We start from the raw sequence: 19506 nt of genomic DNA on the forward strand, positions 1-19506 counted from the left end.
GGCTGGGCATGTGTTTATTTACACAGCACAACACAAAATAATATCTGTACAATCTGTTTATAAAACTGGTGAGGCCATGCCCAGACTTACACAGAGGAATGGGACAGGAGAGGGAACAGGTTTCGAGTTCCACTCCTATTGACCAAAATCCATAATCTGGACACAAACTGATAGAAAGTTTTTAAACTTCTAATCCAATATTCTGTTTCAGGTTGTTTCCACAGCGGTCTCTCAGCCAAGCATAGAGCAGCGGTACAGAGGAATTTACATATCAGCTCAATTACACCACCAAACCCAGTCACAGAAATGTCTTTGTTTCAAGTGACAGTAAATACCAAAAACAGAACAAAACAGGAGTCTTTTCCGGTTTACCTCCCTGACACCAGAATGACATGATGCCTTATTGTGTTTACAGCCTGGGAAAAATATATGGACTGCTTAGGTAAACAATCTACAACACAACTGATTCAACAAATCAACCGAATGTTAATGGTCTTCAATCTAGACCACGGTTAGTTTGAAGCAGTGTTTTACCAAGGAGCTGGACTGGAACAAAAGTATCCTGCCGTGCTATAGATAACAATAAGTGATGAAGATACTGCGTAAAAGCAATCTGAAACATTACCCTCAACACCATAAAGTATGGAATACAATGAGCAGTTAAGAAAAACATTTTGATTAAGAAAAACAGCACCAGAGTCTCTACCCAGAAAAAAATTCAAATCAGCTTCCCCATGATGGCCTAAGGCAGGCTCCACTGTACATCTCACAGACTCACCACACCCACCCTCTGTCAGCTCTGACAACACAAATCTCTCAAAAGCATAACCACCCGTCTGTGGCAGACTATCACAAAGGTGTGATGCTATCATGAATCGAAATATGCCTCATACTCAGTTTTCCTCTGATTACGTTACAGCTTCACCTCCAACTATTCAGTTAAACAATCTGTGCAGGAGAAGAATATTGTTGCTACCTCTCCTTCCAACCTTCCAACCCCCCCCTCCCCTCTTCTCAGCAGTCACTCACGGCACATTCAGCCCCTGAATATGTATACTACGAGGGGGGTTAATAAACCTCAAGGGAATGATTAAGCTCTGACAACACAAATATGTCAAAAGCAAAACCATCCTCTGTGTCACGTAAACATTCCTGACACTCCATTAACCAAACAAAATAAACCGTTTCCCTCTGGTTACGTTACAACTCCACCTAGGTAGCTAAACAATCTGTGCAGGAGAAGAATACCGTTGCTACCTCTCCTTCCAACCAAGGTGCAGAAAGAGAAGAGCAACCCCTCCCCACCCCTCTTCTCAGCAGTCACACCACACTCTCAGCCTCCCACTTCCACACACACCTCACACAATATGATATACCAGACTAGTTCAATTGAAGGTTCTGTATCACAATCCTGTCCCTGTCTGAAACCAGTCTGAAACATGGCACCTCACAGTACCTACAGACTGCGCTAAATGCATATGAAATACTAAGGAAGAATAGACACACTTCACAACTATAATCTAAAACCTGGAGAGCTACCCTCCTGTAGATTTTCACTCCAACCCCAGTTGTAATTAACCTGATTCAGTTCATCAAGCAGCTAATTATTAGAATCAGGTGTGCTGGATTAGGGTTAGAGTGAAAACCTACAGGAATGTAGCTCTCCTGAACAGGGTTGAAGAGCCCTGGTTGAAAACATTAGACTCAACTTTCATATTGCCAGAGACTTTGGAAACAGTGTGCAACTTATTTTGTTGATCTACCAGAGCAAATAAACAGGCTTAAAGCTGTAATATGTAGCCTATAAGGAGGGTTGGGGGGGTGCAGAAATGTGGCAGTTATTCAGCAGGTTACCATGGACACGGAGGGGAGAGAAGACGAAGAATGCAAAAACAAAAAACTTGATTGACAATGACTCACCGTCACCTTACCTCTGATGTTTGACTGTGTTGACCTGTACTCTTTTCCAGGTTGTATGGCTCACTGGGGAAGGTAAACTATAGTGACTTCAGTGCATTTGAAAAGTATTCAGATCCCTTCACTTTTTCCACATTTTGTTATTTTACAGCCTTTATTCTAAAATTGATTTAATAGTTTTTTGCCCCCTCATCAATACACAATACCCCATAATGACAAAGCAAAAACAGTTTTTTATCATTTTTAGCAAATGTCTTAACAATAAGACACTAAAATATTGCATTTACATAAATATTCAGACCCTTTACTCAGCACTTTGTTGAAGCACCTTTGGCAGTGATTACAGCATTGAGTCTTCTTGGGTATGACGCTACAAGCTTGGCACACCTGTATATGGGGAGTATCTCCAATTCTTCTCTGCAGATCCTCTCAAGCTCTATCAGGTTGGATGGGGAGCGTCGCCACACAGCTATTTTCAGGTCTCTCCAGAGATGTTCGATCAGGTTCAAGTCTGGGATCTGGCTGGGCCACTCAAGGACATTCAGATACCACTCCTGCGTTGTCTTGGCTGTGTGCTTAGGGTCGATGTCCTGTTGGAAGGTGAACCTTTGCCCTAGTCTGAGGGGACGGGGTCGAGCAGGCTGAGGACTTGAATCTGAATCTGAAGCTCGGCTCGGAAACAGATTTCAATAGGCCCACAGCCTCAAGTCACACCTCTGTACCATGGGTGCGGGTACTCTCGTTTTCTCTGAGCAGGTGGATGATGCTGTCCAGACACTAACCGTGGCCAAATTACCAGTCCATCGCTGCTCAAGGAGCCGTTTCACTTTCTCTCCCATATATTGCGCAGCCACAGTTGGTTTCCTGAAACTTGTAAAGGGAATTACACACATGAAAAAATTCATACAATGCAACCTCAGAGGAAATAGCGTGCATTATGACTAAATGCAGCTGGTGGTAAAAGCAATGCCCCCATGTTTACCAGACATCACACTGGCCCTATCATAACATTGACTAAGAATCTTCTCGGTGCTAAGGCCAAAATGTGTAATCTCTGACAGGATGAAGTTAGTCAGCGATAAAGCATCACATTCTTTACTCGTTGCCATTGACAGTAGCTGTCCACAAACACGCTCGTTTTCGCCAACGTAACGGAGTACAATTGAAGTGTTCTCGCACCCGGTTGGGTCTTTAGTCCCATCCACTATTAGTGTGTACAATGAATCATCTACTTCTTTCACAATTTCCTCTGTGACTACCTCACTCATGAGCCCAATTATTTTGCTTGGGATGTCATAAGATGTGCATATGGCATTGTGGGGAATTGTGCTTAAGGCACTTCATAGTACTTAAAAAAAAATGTTTTACCTTTTTTTTTAACTAGGCAAGTCAGTTAAGAACAAATTCTTATTTTCAATGACGGCCAAGGAACAGTGGGTTAACTGCCTGTTCAGGGGCAGAACGACAGATTTGTACCTTGTCAGCTCGGGGGTTTGAACTTGCAACCTTCCGGTTCCTAGTCCAACGCTCCAAGAGAGTTGGACTAGTAACCGGAAGGTTCCAAGTTCAAATCCCCGAGCTGACAAGGTACAAATCTGCCCCTGAACAGGCAGTTAACCCACTGTTCCTAGGCCGTCATTGAAAATATGAATTTGTTCTTAACTGACTTGCCTAGTTAAATAAAGGTTAAAAAAAAGTAATAATAATAAATAAATATAAGCAAACCTAAATGGTCAAATTGACCCCGCCCTTCCATTGTAAAGGCCAATCCCAATTATTATTTTTTTCAACTGATAAAATGTGCATGACTTATGTATGATGTGTGCAGGAAGATGCATGAATGAAGCATACACAACAAATTGGTTGGCCATGTTGGAGGGGGCAGATTGTGGGACAGAATAGGGATACAAAACTGAGGGGGCACAGTATTCCAACTAAGGGGGCAAGACCCCCTTTTGCACCTTCGTGTCCCCCGGGCCTGCTCTGCCTCGACACAATCCTGTCTCGGAGCTATACGGACAATTCCTTCAACCTTATGGCTTGGTTTTTGCTCTGACATGCACTGTCAACTGTGGGACCTTATATAGACAGGTGTGTGCCTTTCCAAATCATGTCCAATCAATTGAATTTACCATAGAGATGGGCTCCAATAAAGTTGTAGAAACATGTCAAGGATGATCAATGAAAACAGGATGCACCTGAGCTCAATTTAGAGTCTCATATCAAAGGGTCTGAATAGTTCTGAAAATACGTTTTGTTTTAATTTTTTATTATACATCTGCAAAAAAATCTAAAAACCTGTTTTTGCTTTGTCATTACAGTGTATTGTGTGTAGATCAATAAGGAACAAAAACAATTTAAGCAATTTTTGAATAAGGCCGTAACGTAACACATTGTGGGAAAAGTGAAGGGGTTTGAAAACTTTCCGAATGCACTGTATATCAGGGATGACCACATATCAGCTTAGCAATCATAACTGTGTATCAGAGAGGACCTGTGTTTCTTTAATGTGGAGTGTAGTGACACGCTGTCCCGGTATGCTGTGCTCCCTCTGCGCCTACAACTGTGTGTGTGAATGTGTGTGTGTGTGTGTTTAACTGTAGCTGTGGCAGAGCATGTGGCTGTAAATATGAATGAAAAGCGCCAAGTCACTACATGTGTTTCATACACTGCCAAGTTTCCTGGTCAGCTGGCTAAGCTGAATAGGAAGTTGGAAACGCTGGAACCACATCAGCAAGCGGTCTGTGATAAAAGTATTACAGTTGTGTTGGTCACGTTCACAAATTAGCATGTTTATTTTATAAACCTGAGAAAAATCCAACCAGGAAGTGGGAAATCTGAGGTTTGTAGTTTTTCAAAGCTTGGCCTACCGAATACACAGTGTCTATGGGGTCAAGTTGCACTTCCTACAGCTTCCACTAGATGTCCACCGTCTTTAAGAAACTTGTTTCAGGCTTCTGCTATAAAGGAGGGGAGGGAATGCGAGCTGAATGAGTCATGGGTCTAGCAGAGTGTCTCAGGCTCGTGACGCGTGCTCCCGACAGAGTTAGCTCTCGTTCCAGTGCTTTTCTTCAGACAATGAAATTCTCCGGTTAGAACCTTATTGATGGTTTATGTTAAAAACATCCTAAAGATTGATTCCATACATCGTTTGACTTGTTTCTACGACCTGTAACGGAACTCTTCGAGTTTTTGTCTGGACGAAGGCCTCATGCCTCATGAAGATGGATTACTGGGAGTGCCAGTAATCATGCTAACAACAAGTGGCTATTTGGACATAAATGATGGACTTTATAACTTTATGGAGCAAATCAGTCATTTATTGTCAAACTGGGATTCCTGGGAGTGCCTTCTGATGAAGATCATCAAAGGTAAGTGAATATTTATGATGTTATTTCTAACTTCTGTTAGAAGTTTGTCATTTATTGTCAAACTGCTGCTGTCCCTGTACAGGGATCAACATCAGCGGACATCAGCGGAAATTTCAGAGTGACAACTAATAGTACTCGATACAACTCAAACTTTCATTAAAACACACATGCAGGGTACTCAATTAAAGCTACACTCGTTGTGAATCTAGCCAACATGTCAGATTTTTAAAATGTTTTTCGGCGAAAGCATGAGAAGCTATTATCTGATAGCATGCAACCCCCGAAATACACAAAGGGGACGTAAACAGAATAATTAGCGTAGCCGGCGCTACACAAAACGCAGAAATAAAATATAAAACATTCATTACCTTTGACGAGCTTCTTTGTTGGCACTCCTATATGTCCCATAAACATCACAAGTGGGTCTTTTTTTCGATTAAATCCGTCCATGTATACCCAAAATGTCCATTTATGAAGGCCGTCTGATCCATGGAAAAGCACCGCTCCAAAACGCACCGTCATTTAAAAAAAAAAAGTTACCTATAAACTTTGACAAAACACTTCAAACTACTTTTGTAATCCAACTTTAGGTATTAGTAAACGTTAATAATCGATCAAATTGATCACGGGGCGATCTGTATTCAATAGCAGCACGTTTTGAAATCATGGTCCACATTCTCTCTTTCATTACTTCCTGTGGTGTGGTCGACGACAGGAAGTGCCTATTCCTCATGTTACCAAGGATTAATTTAAAATCAATTGATCAGTACTGGCGACATCGTGTGGAAGCTGTAGGCATTGTAAACAGGGCCCTATCTATTTTCCCTTGCCATAGACAATACAGAGACTGGCGGAGGGATATTATTTTGTTTTTTTTTGTGAACAGTTTTCCTTGGGATTTTTCCTGCTAAATGCATTCTGTTATAGTCACAGACATGATTTAACCAGTTTTATAAACTTCAGAGTGTTTTCTATCCACACATACTAATCATATGCATATACTATATTCCTGGCATGAGTAGCAGGACGTTGAAATGTTGCGCGATTTTTAACAAAAAGCTGCAAAAATTCGCAGCCTCTTTAACAGGTTAAAAACATCCTAAAGATTGATTCCATACATCGTTTGACTTGTTTCTACGACCTGTAACGGAACTCTTCGTGTTTTTGTCTGGACGAAGGCCTCATGCCTCATGAAGATGGATTACTGGGAGTGCCAGTAATCATGCTAACAACAAGTGGCTATTTGGACATAAATTATGGACTTTATGGAACTTTATGGAGCAAATCAGTCATTTATTGTCAAACTGGGATTCCTGGGAGTGCCTTCTGATGAAGATCATCAAAGGTAAGTGAATATTTATAATGTTATTTCTAACTTCTGTTGACTCCAACATGGCGGATATTTCTTTGGATGGATTGTGCTCTGAGCGCCATACTCAGATTATGCCTTTTCCGTTAAGTTTTTTTGAAATCTGACCCAGCGGTTGCATTAAGGAGAAGTCTATCTTTAATTCTGTGAATAACACTTGTATCTTTTATCAATGTTTATTATGAGTATTTCTGCAAAATCACCGGATGTTTTGGAATCAAAACATTACTGCACGTGACGCGCCAATGTAAACTGAGATTTTTTTTTGTCTCACATAACAGTATTCAGTATTCTGTTTCCCCTCATGTCTTTGTCAGAGATCGTTTGTTGTTCAGATTTCATGTTGTTTGTATTGGTGCGCAACGCGTCCTCGTACTCACTTTGTTTTATATTATTCATTCGTTTTGGAGTTATGTTTTGTTTAAAGTCATTAAACAACTCCATTCTACTAAGCTTGATTCTCCTGCGCCTGACTTCCCTGGCCCCTTGGTGTGTTTGGACCATTCTAGTTTGTTGTTGAAATGGACACCAAGGAATTTGAAGCTCTCAACCTGCTCCACACAGCCCCGTCAATGAGAATGGGGACGTGCTCGGTGCTCCTTTTCCTGTAGTCCACAATAATCTCCTTGGTCTTGGTTACGTTGAGGGATAGGTTGTTATTCTGGCACCACCCGGCCAGGTCTCTGACCTCCTCCCTATAGTCTCGTCGTTGTCGGTGATCAGGCCTACCACTGTTGTGTCGTCAGCAAACTTAATGATGGTGTTGGAGTTGTGCCTGGCCATGCAGTCATGGGTGAACAGGGAGTACAGGAGGGGACGGAGCATGCACCCCTGGGGAGCTCCAGTGTTGAGGATCAGCACATCAGATGTGTTGCTAACTACCCTCACCACCTGGGGGCGGCCTGTCAGGAAGTCCAGGATCCAGTTGCAGAGGGAGGTGTTTAGTCCCAGGTTCCTTAGCTTAGTGATGAGCTTTGAGGGTACTATGGTGTTGAACGCTGAGCTGTAGTCAATGAATAGCATTCTCACATAGGTGTTCCTTTTATCCAGGTGGGAAAGGGCAGTGTGCAGTGCAATTGAGATTGCATCATCTGTGGATCTGTTTGGGCGGTATGCAAATTGGAGTGGGTCTAGGGTTTTTGGGATAATGGGGTTGATGTGAGCCATTACCAGCCTTTCAAAACACTTCATGGCTACGGACGTGAGTGCCCCGGGTCTGTAGTCATTTAGGCAGGTTGCCTTTGTGTTCATGGGCACAGGGACTATGGTGGTCTGCTTGAAGCACGTTGGTTTTACAGACTCAATCAGGGACATGATGAAAATGTCAGTGAAGACACCTACCAGTTGGTACGTCACATGCCCGGAGCACACATCCTGGTAATCCATCTGGCCCCACAGCCTTGGGAATGTTGACCTGTTTAAAACCTCTAGCGACTCCCCATCCCGCATGAGGGAGCGTAATCATCGACTGACACTAATTAGCATAACGCAACGGACATAAATATTCCTAGAAAATATTCCTATTCATGAAAATCACAAGTGAAATATATTGAGACACAGCTTGGCCTTTTGTTAATCATCCTGTCATCTCAGATTTTCAAAATATGCTTTACAGCCAAAGCTAGACAAGCATTTGTGTAAGTTTATCTATAGCCTAGCATGGCATTTTCTCCAGCTAGCAGCAGGTAACTTGGTCACGGAAATCAGAAAAGCAATCAAATTAAATCGTTTACCTTTGATGAGCTTCGGATGTTTTCACTCACGAGACTCCCAGTTAGATAGCCAATGTTCCTTTTTTCCAAAAATATTATTTTTGTAGGCAAAATAGCTCCGTTTGTTCTTCATGTTTGGCTGAGAAATCGCCAGGAAATTGCAGTCACGAAAACTCCGAAAAATATTCAAAATTAGCTCCATAATATCGACAGAAACATGGCAAACGTTGTTTGTAATCAATCCTCAAGGTGTTTTCAAATATCTATTCGATAATATATCCACCGGGACAATTGGTTTTTCAGTAGGACCGATTGAAATAATGGCTACCTCTGTATTTTACGCAAGAGTCACTCTGGGTTCCATCAGGTGACCAGTTGCGCAATGTAGCCGCTTACGGGTATTCTTCAACATAAATGCGTAAAACTACGTCACAATGCTGTAGACACCTTAGGGGAATACAGAGAAAAGTAATCTGGTTGATAGCCCATTCACTGCTCAATAGGGACGCATTGCAACGCAGCGCTTTCAAAACATGAGGCATTTCCGGATTGGATTTTTCTCAGGCTTTCGCCTGCAACATCCGTTCTGTTATACTCAGACAATATTTTTACAGTTTTGAAACTTTAGAGTGTTTTCTATCCTAAGCTGTCAATTATATGCATATTCTAGCATCTTGTCCTGACAAAATATCCCATTTACTACGGGAATGTTATTTTTCCAAAAATGAAAATACTGCCACAGTGACCACCTAACTATGCACAACATGTCAACCACACCAGACTGTTTAGTTAAATAGAAGGTTCTGGATCACAGTTTGGTCCCTCTCTGACACCAGTCTGAAACATGCAACCTCAGAGTACCTACAGTCTGAGCTAAATGCATAAGAACTACTAAAAATGAAAAAACACCTCACTACTATAATAAAATAAAATTGTATTTGTCACATGCCCTGAATACAACCTTACCGTGAATTGCTTACTTACAAGCCTTAATCAACAATGCAGTTAAGAAAAATAAGAGTCAAGAAAATATGAACAAAAAATATATATATTTGAAGTAACAGTAAAATAACAAGAACAAGGCTATATACAGGGGGTACCGGTACCCCCAAATTGTACCCCCGATATGCGGGGGTACAATTTAGTTGAGGTAATTTAGGTACTATGTACATGTAGGTATAGTAGGGGTAAGGTGACTATGTATAGATAGTATATATTGTGTAAGATGGCAGGGAGAGGTGAGGGTAGTGGTTATTGAGGGGAGATATCTGACAGCCTGTTGGCTCCACCACAGGGCCTTATATGGACTTCCTGCCCCAACAAGGAAAGGCTGTGGGTCGTTAAGCCAGGGAGTACTTGGGGATAAAGGAGGAAGCAGCCTGCACAAAAGGGCAGAGTAGGAGAGAACCAAGAGTGGTATGAAGCGTGAGAGAAGTGAGCGCAATATCTGTGTGATTGCCTGGACTTTTGGATTACCCCCCCTGTGTATCGGACCGGATTGGCTGAGAACCCGAGGGTGAGGATTACCCCTGAAAAATGGAATGGACAACATGAAAGGCTTGTGGACTGTGAGGTGATTGGTGAATTCACAATTCTTTCCCTGTGTACAAAAACCTCTAAACTTCACTTTTGCATTCTATTTGTGCTACTGGTGCCTGTTTTGTTATTGAACTTGGTGATGTGGAAACCCCACACCCTTGAGCCTGCTACAATATAGAATAGCAGCAGCTTACATTTTTCAGGAGGGGGGGGTCAACGCAAATAGTCTGGGTAGCCATTTGATTAGCTGTTCTGCAGTCTTATGGGGGGGGGTAGAAGCTGTTAAGAAGCCTTTTGGACCTAGACTTGGCACTCTGGTACCACTTGAAAGTGTGTTAGCAGAGAGAACAGTACATGACTAAGGTGGCTGGAGTCTTTGGAAATGTTTTGGGCCTTCCTCGGTTTACCACCTGGTATAAGGTCCTGGATGGCAGGAAGCTTGGCCCCAGTGATGTAGTGGGCTGCACGCACTACCCTCTGTAGCGCCTTGCAGTTGCGATACCAGGTGGTGATGCAACCAGTCAGAATGCTCTCAATGGTGCAGCTGGAGAACTTTTCGAGGATATGAGAACCATGCCAAATCTTTTCTCTCGAGGGGAATGGGCATTGTTGTGCCCTCTTCACGACTGTCTTGGTGTGTTTGGACCTTGATTGTTTGATGTGGACACCAAGGAACTTAAATCTCTCAACCTGCTCCACTACAACCCCGTCAATGACAATGGGGGTGTGCTCAGCTGACCTTTTCCTGTAGTCCAAATTAGCTCCATAATATCGACAGAAACATGGCAAACGTTGTTTATAATCAATCCTCAGGATGTTTTTCAAATATCTATTCGATAATATACCTTACCACACATCAAAAAGACAGATGACGCAGTAAATTAAGTCTAGGTTCAACAATCACAGTTCAAGTTGGTGGGACTCGGTGAATGAGCGTGCTCTTCACCTCCCCATTCAGATCAAACATTTCTCAGAAACAGACAGGATATCAGACCGGTTCTGCTTTCAAAACAACACTACCCCCCCCTGCCCCCGCCCTGTGAACTTCCCAGCAGCAATCATGTAACACTTTCACATCCCCTCCATCCAAGTCAATCACACCAGACTGTTTAGTTAAATAGAAGGTTCTGGATCACAGTGCTGTCCCTCTCTGACACCAGTCGGAAACAGGAGACATCACAGTACCTTCAGTCTGAGCTAAATACATAAGAACTACTAAAGAAGAATAAACACTCTTCACTACTATAATCTAAAACAGATTCACAACTTTCACATTTCCAGAGACTTTAGAAAACAATGAGCAGATAGCTGTGGATAACAGACTACTGTTAGATATCAGGGCAAATAAACAGGGATATATCCTTGACAGGGTAGCCTACAAGGAGGGTTAGGAGTGTCTGACGAGTTGTAATAAAAAATATTACAAGCATCCAGGGAATGATTAAATGAGCAGCAATGCGAGTGAACCACTTCCCCACAGGAAGTGTGGAGATTGTAGAGGGACACAGGACCACAACCAGGAAACCACCAAGTCTCCCAATGATGGTCCAAGGCTAAGTCACGGTCACGTTTCTGTCCCTCAAATCAGTTGGAAAGGTCAACTCTAATCACTACTCAAAACAGAAGAATGAGGTAGCTCCATGCCAAATGGTAAATATCTATCATACACACAAATCATGAGCTTTGTGCCACATCTGAAAATGTGCTTCTGTGACTAAACTCTTTGTGAGTAGAGGTGTACACGTTTGAAATGCCATACACCTACTTATTTGTCATTATGTTTGATGGCATCCTCTCTCTCTGCCTCAAGTCTACTTGCCTGTCTGGCTGAGAGGGAACTGGGTCCGTGTCAAGGCTAAGGACTAAGGCCACCACAGTACCACCGTAAATCCGTAGGGGGGGGGGGGCAGACAGGCAGGTTATACCGTGAAAGGATACGCTCTCTTTCTGTCTCATGTAACAGTATTCAGAATGATTAAATGGTGTGACTACATCATTGTGTGGGCTGTGGTCTGCGGGCCTGTAATCTCGGTTAACCCAGAACTAAATTCCTGAGTAATTGGTCAGATTAATGTTCATGTAGTCTGTCCACGAGAGATTAGTGGGCCTGATAAACATGACTTGAAGTGCTTTGCATCCTCAGATCTGATACCAAATAACTATCAATGATATGACAGAACACAACAGTAGCAACATTAATGCCACATTCTGTAGTATTAACTAAGTGACTCCAACTTCAACTCATGACTGAAATAGGACGCTAAGCCACTAACGGCAGTTTACCAGGTCCACAGACCACAAATGATAGGGAAGGTAAGCCGCAGCCTTCCACCTCTGTGATCATTGCTCTGCTCAGGCAGCTCAAGGAGGAGTTTGATATTATGACAGCCAGGAAGCAACTGTTGTGTCAGTCCATCTCTGTTTTCTTTCTCTAGTTGGTGAGAGTTTGCCTGGTGCTTGTTGACTAATGACTAAATTACTGTTAGAGTAGATTCGGGAAGTATTTAGACCCTCTGACTTACTCCACATTTTATTACATTACAGCCTTATTCCAAAACGGATGACATAGTTTTTCCAGGTTTTCATCAAGGATCTCTGTGTATTTTGCTCTGTTCATATTTCCTTCGATCCTGACTAGTCTCCCAGTCCCTGCCACTGAAAAACATCCCCACAGCATGATGTTGCTGCCACCACAATGCTTTACTGTAGAGATAGTGGCAGGTTCCCTGTTTTCGCTTTGTCATTATGCGGTATTGTGTGTAGATTGAGTATTTTTGACTTAATCCATTTTATAATAAGGCTGTAATGTCACAAAATGTGGAAAAAGGGAAGGGGTCTCAATATTTTCCGAATGCACTGTATATCCTCATCTGACCTCACTGAAAAATGTGAACCATAGTAATCTATGACTATGCAGGCACCTTGGGCTAGTTCTCCTACCTTCTCAACCAACCACCTTTCCTGTTTACCTCCCTCACTCCAGTATGACATGATGCCTTACTGTATTCACAGTCTGGAATAAATAAATGGGCTGATTAGGTAAACAATCTATAACACCTGATTCAACTAATCAACCAAATGTTAATGGTCTTCAATCTAGACCACGGTTAGTTTGAAGAAGTGTTTTACCAAGAAGCTGGACTGGAACAAAAGTATCCTGCCGTGCTATAGATAACAACAAGTGATGAAGATACTTCACAACAGCAACATTACCTTCAACACCATAAATCAATGGGATACCATGAGTAGATACATTGTGGTTAAGAAAAAGAAACAGGCCCCCACATCCTGTGAACTTATCAGTCATCATTCCACCCTTTGTCGCCACTGAGACAAACACAAAACCCACAATTTATGAGTGATGTGTCACTTTACAGCTTGCTGAAAAAAGGAAACCACAGTGATCAGATCTGCTCGCAATATGCATTTCTTGCCAGAAGCAGGAACGCAGTACATGGGCACCGACATTCGCATTACCATGCGATCATTATGAAGGGACTCCATATATGGTCATAGAGCAGTGACCATGCCAATTTGCTGACCTGCATCCAATCTTCATTAGTCACAAGCCCGCCTCACTCACCTGAATCATCTTGTTTAATCAACCAACAGTTGTACGGAGGTTGGAACCAAAATCATTTTCAAATCGTTTCTGAACATAACTGTTTTTTTTCCCGGTTCCAACCAGCAAAATTAAGTTTGAACCAAAAAAAGTACTGGTTTATAGAGTTCCTTTTTTAAAAATATGTATTTTTACATTAAGCTCAACATTAAATGTCTTCAATCAGTGTGACTAGATTAAGGTTAAGTGCCTTGCTTTTTTTTGAGGTTCTGACTTGCTACAGGCTGTCTGGCAAGAACCCCTCCACCCAAACACAACTCGCTGAAAAAAGGAAACCACAGTTATCAGCTCTGCACACAATTTGCATAACTCAACCACACTGAACGTGTTGCTTATAATGCAGGAGAGCTTGAAGCTTCAGACCACAGGTCTTAATCTGCAGCAGGATTTCCATATATGGGCTTTGTCTTCCGAATGGTAATGGCTTGACAATAAGATACTCTCTTGCAGTAATTTCAAAAGGCACATAACACTTCCGATTGTAGCTACAATCATGCAACAGTGACCTGCAAATTCTGTAATTAGACAACTTGCATGAGCTGGCCAACAGGTAAACAATGCTACCAGCTGACGACAGTACAAATAAGTTAGATGAAACAAGATACCTATATCTAGCAAAGTTTCATTACCAAGCAGTTATTATTGTCAATGACAGTCAATATCACGTTGTTAGCTCAATGGCTGAAGTTGGAAACTCACCACTGCTGAAGGCGATGGCTCGCATGGTGGAGCAGGTAGGGACCCATAGGCAAGGCTCCTCGGGGATCTAGAGGCAGGGGCCGGCTGGTCCCCAGTGATAAGGTCAGGTGGTTCCACAGGTGCAATGCAGGAGGGTTTTCCAATGCAGGAGCCAGGTGGCCCTCCAGAACTGGAGAAAGCAGGCCACCTGGGTCAGGCAACGTGGGTCCCCCAGGTCAGGGGGCTGAGGGCCTAGCAGGGCAGGAAACTCAGCAGTAATTCCCCTGAACTGTCATCCCCTAAAGCTGAGGACTGCAAGCCTGGTATGGTGGAAGGCTGCAAACCTATCTAAGCAGGGAACTTGTAGCCTAGCGCTAGTATAGGCGACTGGGCGCCGGCTGGGGGCTGCGAACTGGCTAGGAGCAGGGACTGCACATCTAGAGGAATAGATAACTCAGGGTTTAGTGGGATGGGAGACCCAGGGCCTAAAATTAGGGCAAGAGATTTAGCGTGTAGCACTGAGACTGCTTGCTAACTAAGGCTGCGGAAACTGAGGGCAGAGGCTGCAGACCTACCGGGGAAAATAACTCATAGCCTGGCGGAGCAGTAGACTGAGAGCCGACTAGAGCTGGAGACAGCAAAACCAGAACGACTGAAGGTTGGGAGACAAGTGCTGATAACATTGGGCCAGACAGGGAAACTGATTCTGGACCTGACAGGGAAACTGATTCTGGACCTGACAGGGGCAACGACTGAGGGATAGGAGAGCACAGCTAGGACAGCAGGAGACTGAGGACCTAGTGCTAGCGAATGAGGGCCGAGGGGGGCTGAGGACTGAGAACCTAGCACAGATAACTTTTGGCCCAGCAGGACAGGAAGCTCTAAGCCTGGTAGGCTGAGGAACCGTGGAGACAGCAAGCCTTGTACAACAAGCTCTGGGCCTAGAATGGAAGGAGGTCCTAAACCTAGCAAGCTCGGCAAGTGCCTACCAACTAAGTCAGGGGGCTGCGATCTGAGCAGGGCAGCAGACTGCAGGCCTGACGGCGAAGCAAACATGGGGCCTAGCTGGGTAGGGTGCCTATGGCCTGGCAGAGCAGCAAACTTAGGACCCACTAGTGCAGGAGACTGTGGACCTAGAACGGCTAAGGACTGGGGACCTAGCGCTATGGCTGGGGTCTGAGAACCCAAGTCAGACAAGTTTGAACCTGCAAATGGGGCCTGAGACTGAGGGCAGCCCCTCTGGTTCGTGCCATGGTGGAGATCTTTGTGGGCTATACTCAGCCTTGTCTCAGGGTAGTAAGTTGGTGGTTTGAAGATATCCCTCTAGGGGTGTGGGGGCTGGCAAAGTAGGTGGGGTTATATCCTACCTGGTTGGCCCTGTCCGGGGGTATTGTCTGACGGGGCCACAGTGTCTCCCGACCCCTCCTGTCTCAGCCTCCAGTATTTATGCTGTAATTGTTTGTGTCGGCGGGGCTAGGGTCAGTCTGTTATGTCTGGAGTATTTCTCCTGTCTTATCCGGTGTCCTGTGTGAATTTAAGTATGCTCCCTCTAATTCTCTCTCTCTCTCTCCCTCCCCTTCCAAAGGACCTGAGCCCTGGGACCATGCCTCGGGACTAGCTGGCCTGATGACTCCTTGCTGTCCCCAGTCCATCTGGTCGTGCTCCTGCTCCAGTTTCAACGTTTCTGCCTGCTGCAATGGAACCCTGACCTGTTCACAGGACATGCTACCTTGTCCCGGACCTGCTGTTTCGGACTCTCTCTCTAACGCACCTGCCGTCTCTAACTATGAATGCTCGGCTATGTAAGGCCAGCTGACATTTACTTCTTAGTTGCTGACCTGTTGCACTCTCTACAACCGCTGTGGTGATTATTATTATTAGACTCTGCTGGTCATCCATGATAGTTTGAACATCTTGGCCATGTTCTGTTATAATCTCCACCCGGCACAGCCAGCAGAGGACTGGCCACCCCTCAGGATACTCAAAACATAGACACTTTACACCTGCCAAGTAGGCAGAAAACTGAAACTCCCCTGCCGGAAAAGAGAACTCTGATCCTACTGGAAGGCAAATGTGTTCAATTATAGCCATGGTATAAAAGGAATAATCAACTCGGGGCTCTGTGCGTTCTCTGGTAAATAATGCATCTCTGTATAAGGTCAGTTCACACTTTCCCCGTCGTTCATTATTTCCATAGAACAACGTATAGCCCCGTGTTCATTATCCCTTGCATACAGTGCATTCTGCAAGTATTCAGACCCCTTGACTTTTTCCTCATTCCGTTACAGCCTTTTAAAAAAAATGGATTTTAAAAAATGGCCCTCAATCTATACACACACACAACACCCCATAATGACAAAGCTAGAAATGTTAGCAAATTCACAAAATAACATCTCATTTACATAAGTATTCAGACCCTTTGCTATGAGACTTGAAATTGAGCTCAGGTGCATCCCGTTTCCATTGATCATCCTCGAGATGTTTCTACAACTTGATTGGAGAACACCTGTGGTAAATTCAATTGATTGGACATGATTTGGAAAGGCACACACCTGTCTATATAAAGTCCCACAGTTGACAGTGCAAACATGTCGAAGGAATTGTCCTTAGAGCTGAAGGGACAGGATTGTGTCGAGGCACTGATCTGGGGAAGGACACAAAATGTCTGCAGCATTAAAGGTCCCCAAGAACACAGTGGCCTCATTCTTAAATGGAAGATGTTTCAACCACCAAGACTCTTCCTAGAGCTGGCCACCCGGCCAAGTTGAGCAATCGGGGGAGAAGGGCCTTGGTCAGGGAGGTGACCAAGAACCCGATGGTCACTCTGACAAAGCTCCAGAGTTCCTCTGTGGAGATGGGAGAACCTTCCAGAATGACAACCATCTCTGCAGCATTCCACCAATCAGGTCTTTACGTTAGAGTGGCCAGACGGAAGCCACTCCTCCGTAAAAGGCACATGACAGCCCGCTTGTAGTTTGCCAAAAGGCACCTAAAGAACTCTTGGACCATGAGAAACAAGATTCTCTGGTCTGATGAAACCAAGATGAAACTCTTTGGCCTGAAAGCAAAGCATCACTTCTGAACGAAACCTGGCAACATCCCTACGGTGAAGCATGGTGGTGGCAGCATCATGCTGTGGGGATGTTTTTCAGCAGCAGGGACTGGGAGACTGGTCAGGGTCGAGGCAAAGATGAAAGAAGGAAAGTACAGAGAGATCCTTGATGAAAACCTACTCCAGAGCGCTCAGGACCTCACTGGGGCAAAGGTTTACCTTCCAACAGGACATCGACCCTAAGCACACAGCCAAGAATCTCTGAATGTCCTTGAGTGGTCCAGCCAGAGCCTTGACTTGAACCGGATCGAACATCTCTGGAGAGACCTGAAAATAGCTGTGCAGCAACGCTCCCCATCCAACCTGATAGAGCTTGAGAGGATATGCAGAGAAGAATGGAAGAAACTCCCCAAATACAGGTGTGCCAAGCTTGTAGCATCATATCCAACAGTCTCAAGGCTATAATCGCTGCCAAAGGTGCTTCAACAAAGTACTGAGTAAAGAGTCTGAATGCTCAATATGTAAATATGATATTTCCATTTTTTTTATTTTTTTATTAATCAGCAAAAATGTCTCAACCTGTTCATGCTTTGTCATTGAGGTATTGTGTGTAGATTGATGTATGGAAACATACACTTTAATAATGGGAATTGATGGGAAATTATGTAAATATATCACTAGCCACTTTAAACAATGCTACCTTATATAATGTTACTTACCCTACATTATTCATCTCATATGCATACGTATATACTGTACTCTATATCATTGACTGTATCCTTATGTAATACATGTATCACTAGCCACTTTAACTATGCCACTTTGTTTACATACTCATCTCATATGTATATACTGTACTCGATACCATCTTCTGTATCTTGCCTATGCTGCTCTGTACCATCACTCATTCATATATCCTTATGTACATATTCTTTATCCCCTCACACTGTGTACAAGACAGTAGTTTTGGAATTGTTAGTTAGATTACTTGTTGGTTATTACTGCATTGTCGGAACTAGAAGCACAAGCATTTCGCTACACTCGCATTAACATCTGCTAACCATGTGTAAGTGACAAATAAATTTGATTTGATTTGATATTTGATGCATTTTAGAATAAGATTAATGTAAAAAATGTGGAAAAAGTCAAACTGTCTGAATTCTTTCCGACTGCACTGTATCTGAGAAGTGAAATGTATTCATGGATGCCAAGGGAAGCCAGGATTCCCCAAAATATTTCATCAATAATAAAATGTATTTAAAATGTTGTTCTTCTCTCTCTGTGTTTTCATAACTTTCCGTCAATTCGCAAGTGGCTGATGCTCACCAGAGAAATCCTCAGAGCGAGCGAAACAACTCCCATCTGTCTCAGTATGTGTAGCCCATGTATCTGATAATATCTGGAACAAAAGAGTATAACATGTTGACACCATAGCGTTTGATCGATTGATACCAGCAAGTACTTGGCCTACTTTGATAAAACATTTTGAAAATAATTAGCCAATCAGTTGAGCTGAGCTGTCCTGGTGAATCTCACCGAAGATATCACATGAGCGAGGTTAACAGCACCCCTCTGTCTTAGTATGTGTAGCCCATGTATCTGATAATGTCTGGACCAAAAGAGTAGAACATGTTGCTACTGTAACATTTGATTTATACCAGGAAGTATTTGGCCTCCCTTGATTAAAAAAAGAAGAAAATAATTAGCCACATCAGCATTGAGCTGAGCTTAACTGTTTTCTTGTCTTGGTGCAGCAAAACACCCCCCAAGGGAGGCCAGTTTGGATGTGGCTTCAGACCAATCAAATCACTTCCTAAGCAAAAAATAAATAAATGAAAAACATGTCTGTTCCTTGTCGGCTTATGTTGATGTCTGGGAGTAGCTAGCTTTCTAAATCAGCCCTTTCCTAAACCATAGATGGAGACGGGGATTTGGACTTGTGGTTTTGACTTAATTCTCTGTACAGGCCAATGATTATGGCGATTCGGATCTAACCATGATTGAAAATGTTGTGCCACTGGCCTGAAACGATTAAAAGTCACTATATAGTGTTATATAAGTATTCATACACATAGCTCATATAAACAAAGACATTCCGTCGTAAGAACACATACACCCAGCCACAAGACTGACCCCCTCTATTGGTCGGATGCTCAGGATAAGGCTCTGCTGTGCACCAATGGGGCTTCTGCTCTGGCTAGAGCAAGGCCCGCCTCCAACCCTCCGACCAGTCAAGAAGACCGAAA

General features: G+C 43.4%; 1 long non-coding RNA gene across 1 annotated transcript; it reads left to right on the forward strand.

The window, feature by feature from the left end:
- Positions 1 to 9723: 9723 nt before the first annotated feature.
- Positions 9724 to 18527, forward strand: LOC149985552 (uncharacterized). The gene is made up of 2 exons (XR_016495496.1): positions 9724 to 9942; positions 15794 to 18527. It is a non-coding gene; the product is annotated as an uncharacterized LOC149985552 (long non-coding RNA).
- The last annotated feature ends 979 nt before the right edge of the window (positions 18528 to 19506 follow it).

This window comes from Oncorhynchus mykiss, chromosome 1, assembly GCF_057628025.1.
Source record: "Oncorhynchus mykiss isolate SJ-2025 chromosome 1, ASM5762802v1, whole genome shotgun sequence".
NCBI lineage: Eukaryota > Metazoa > Chordata > Actinopteri > Salmoniformes > Salmonidae > Oncorhynchus > Oncorhynchus mykiss.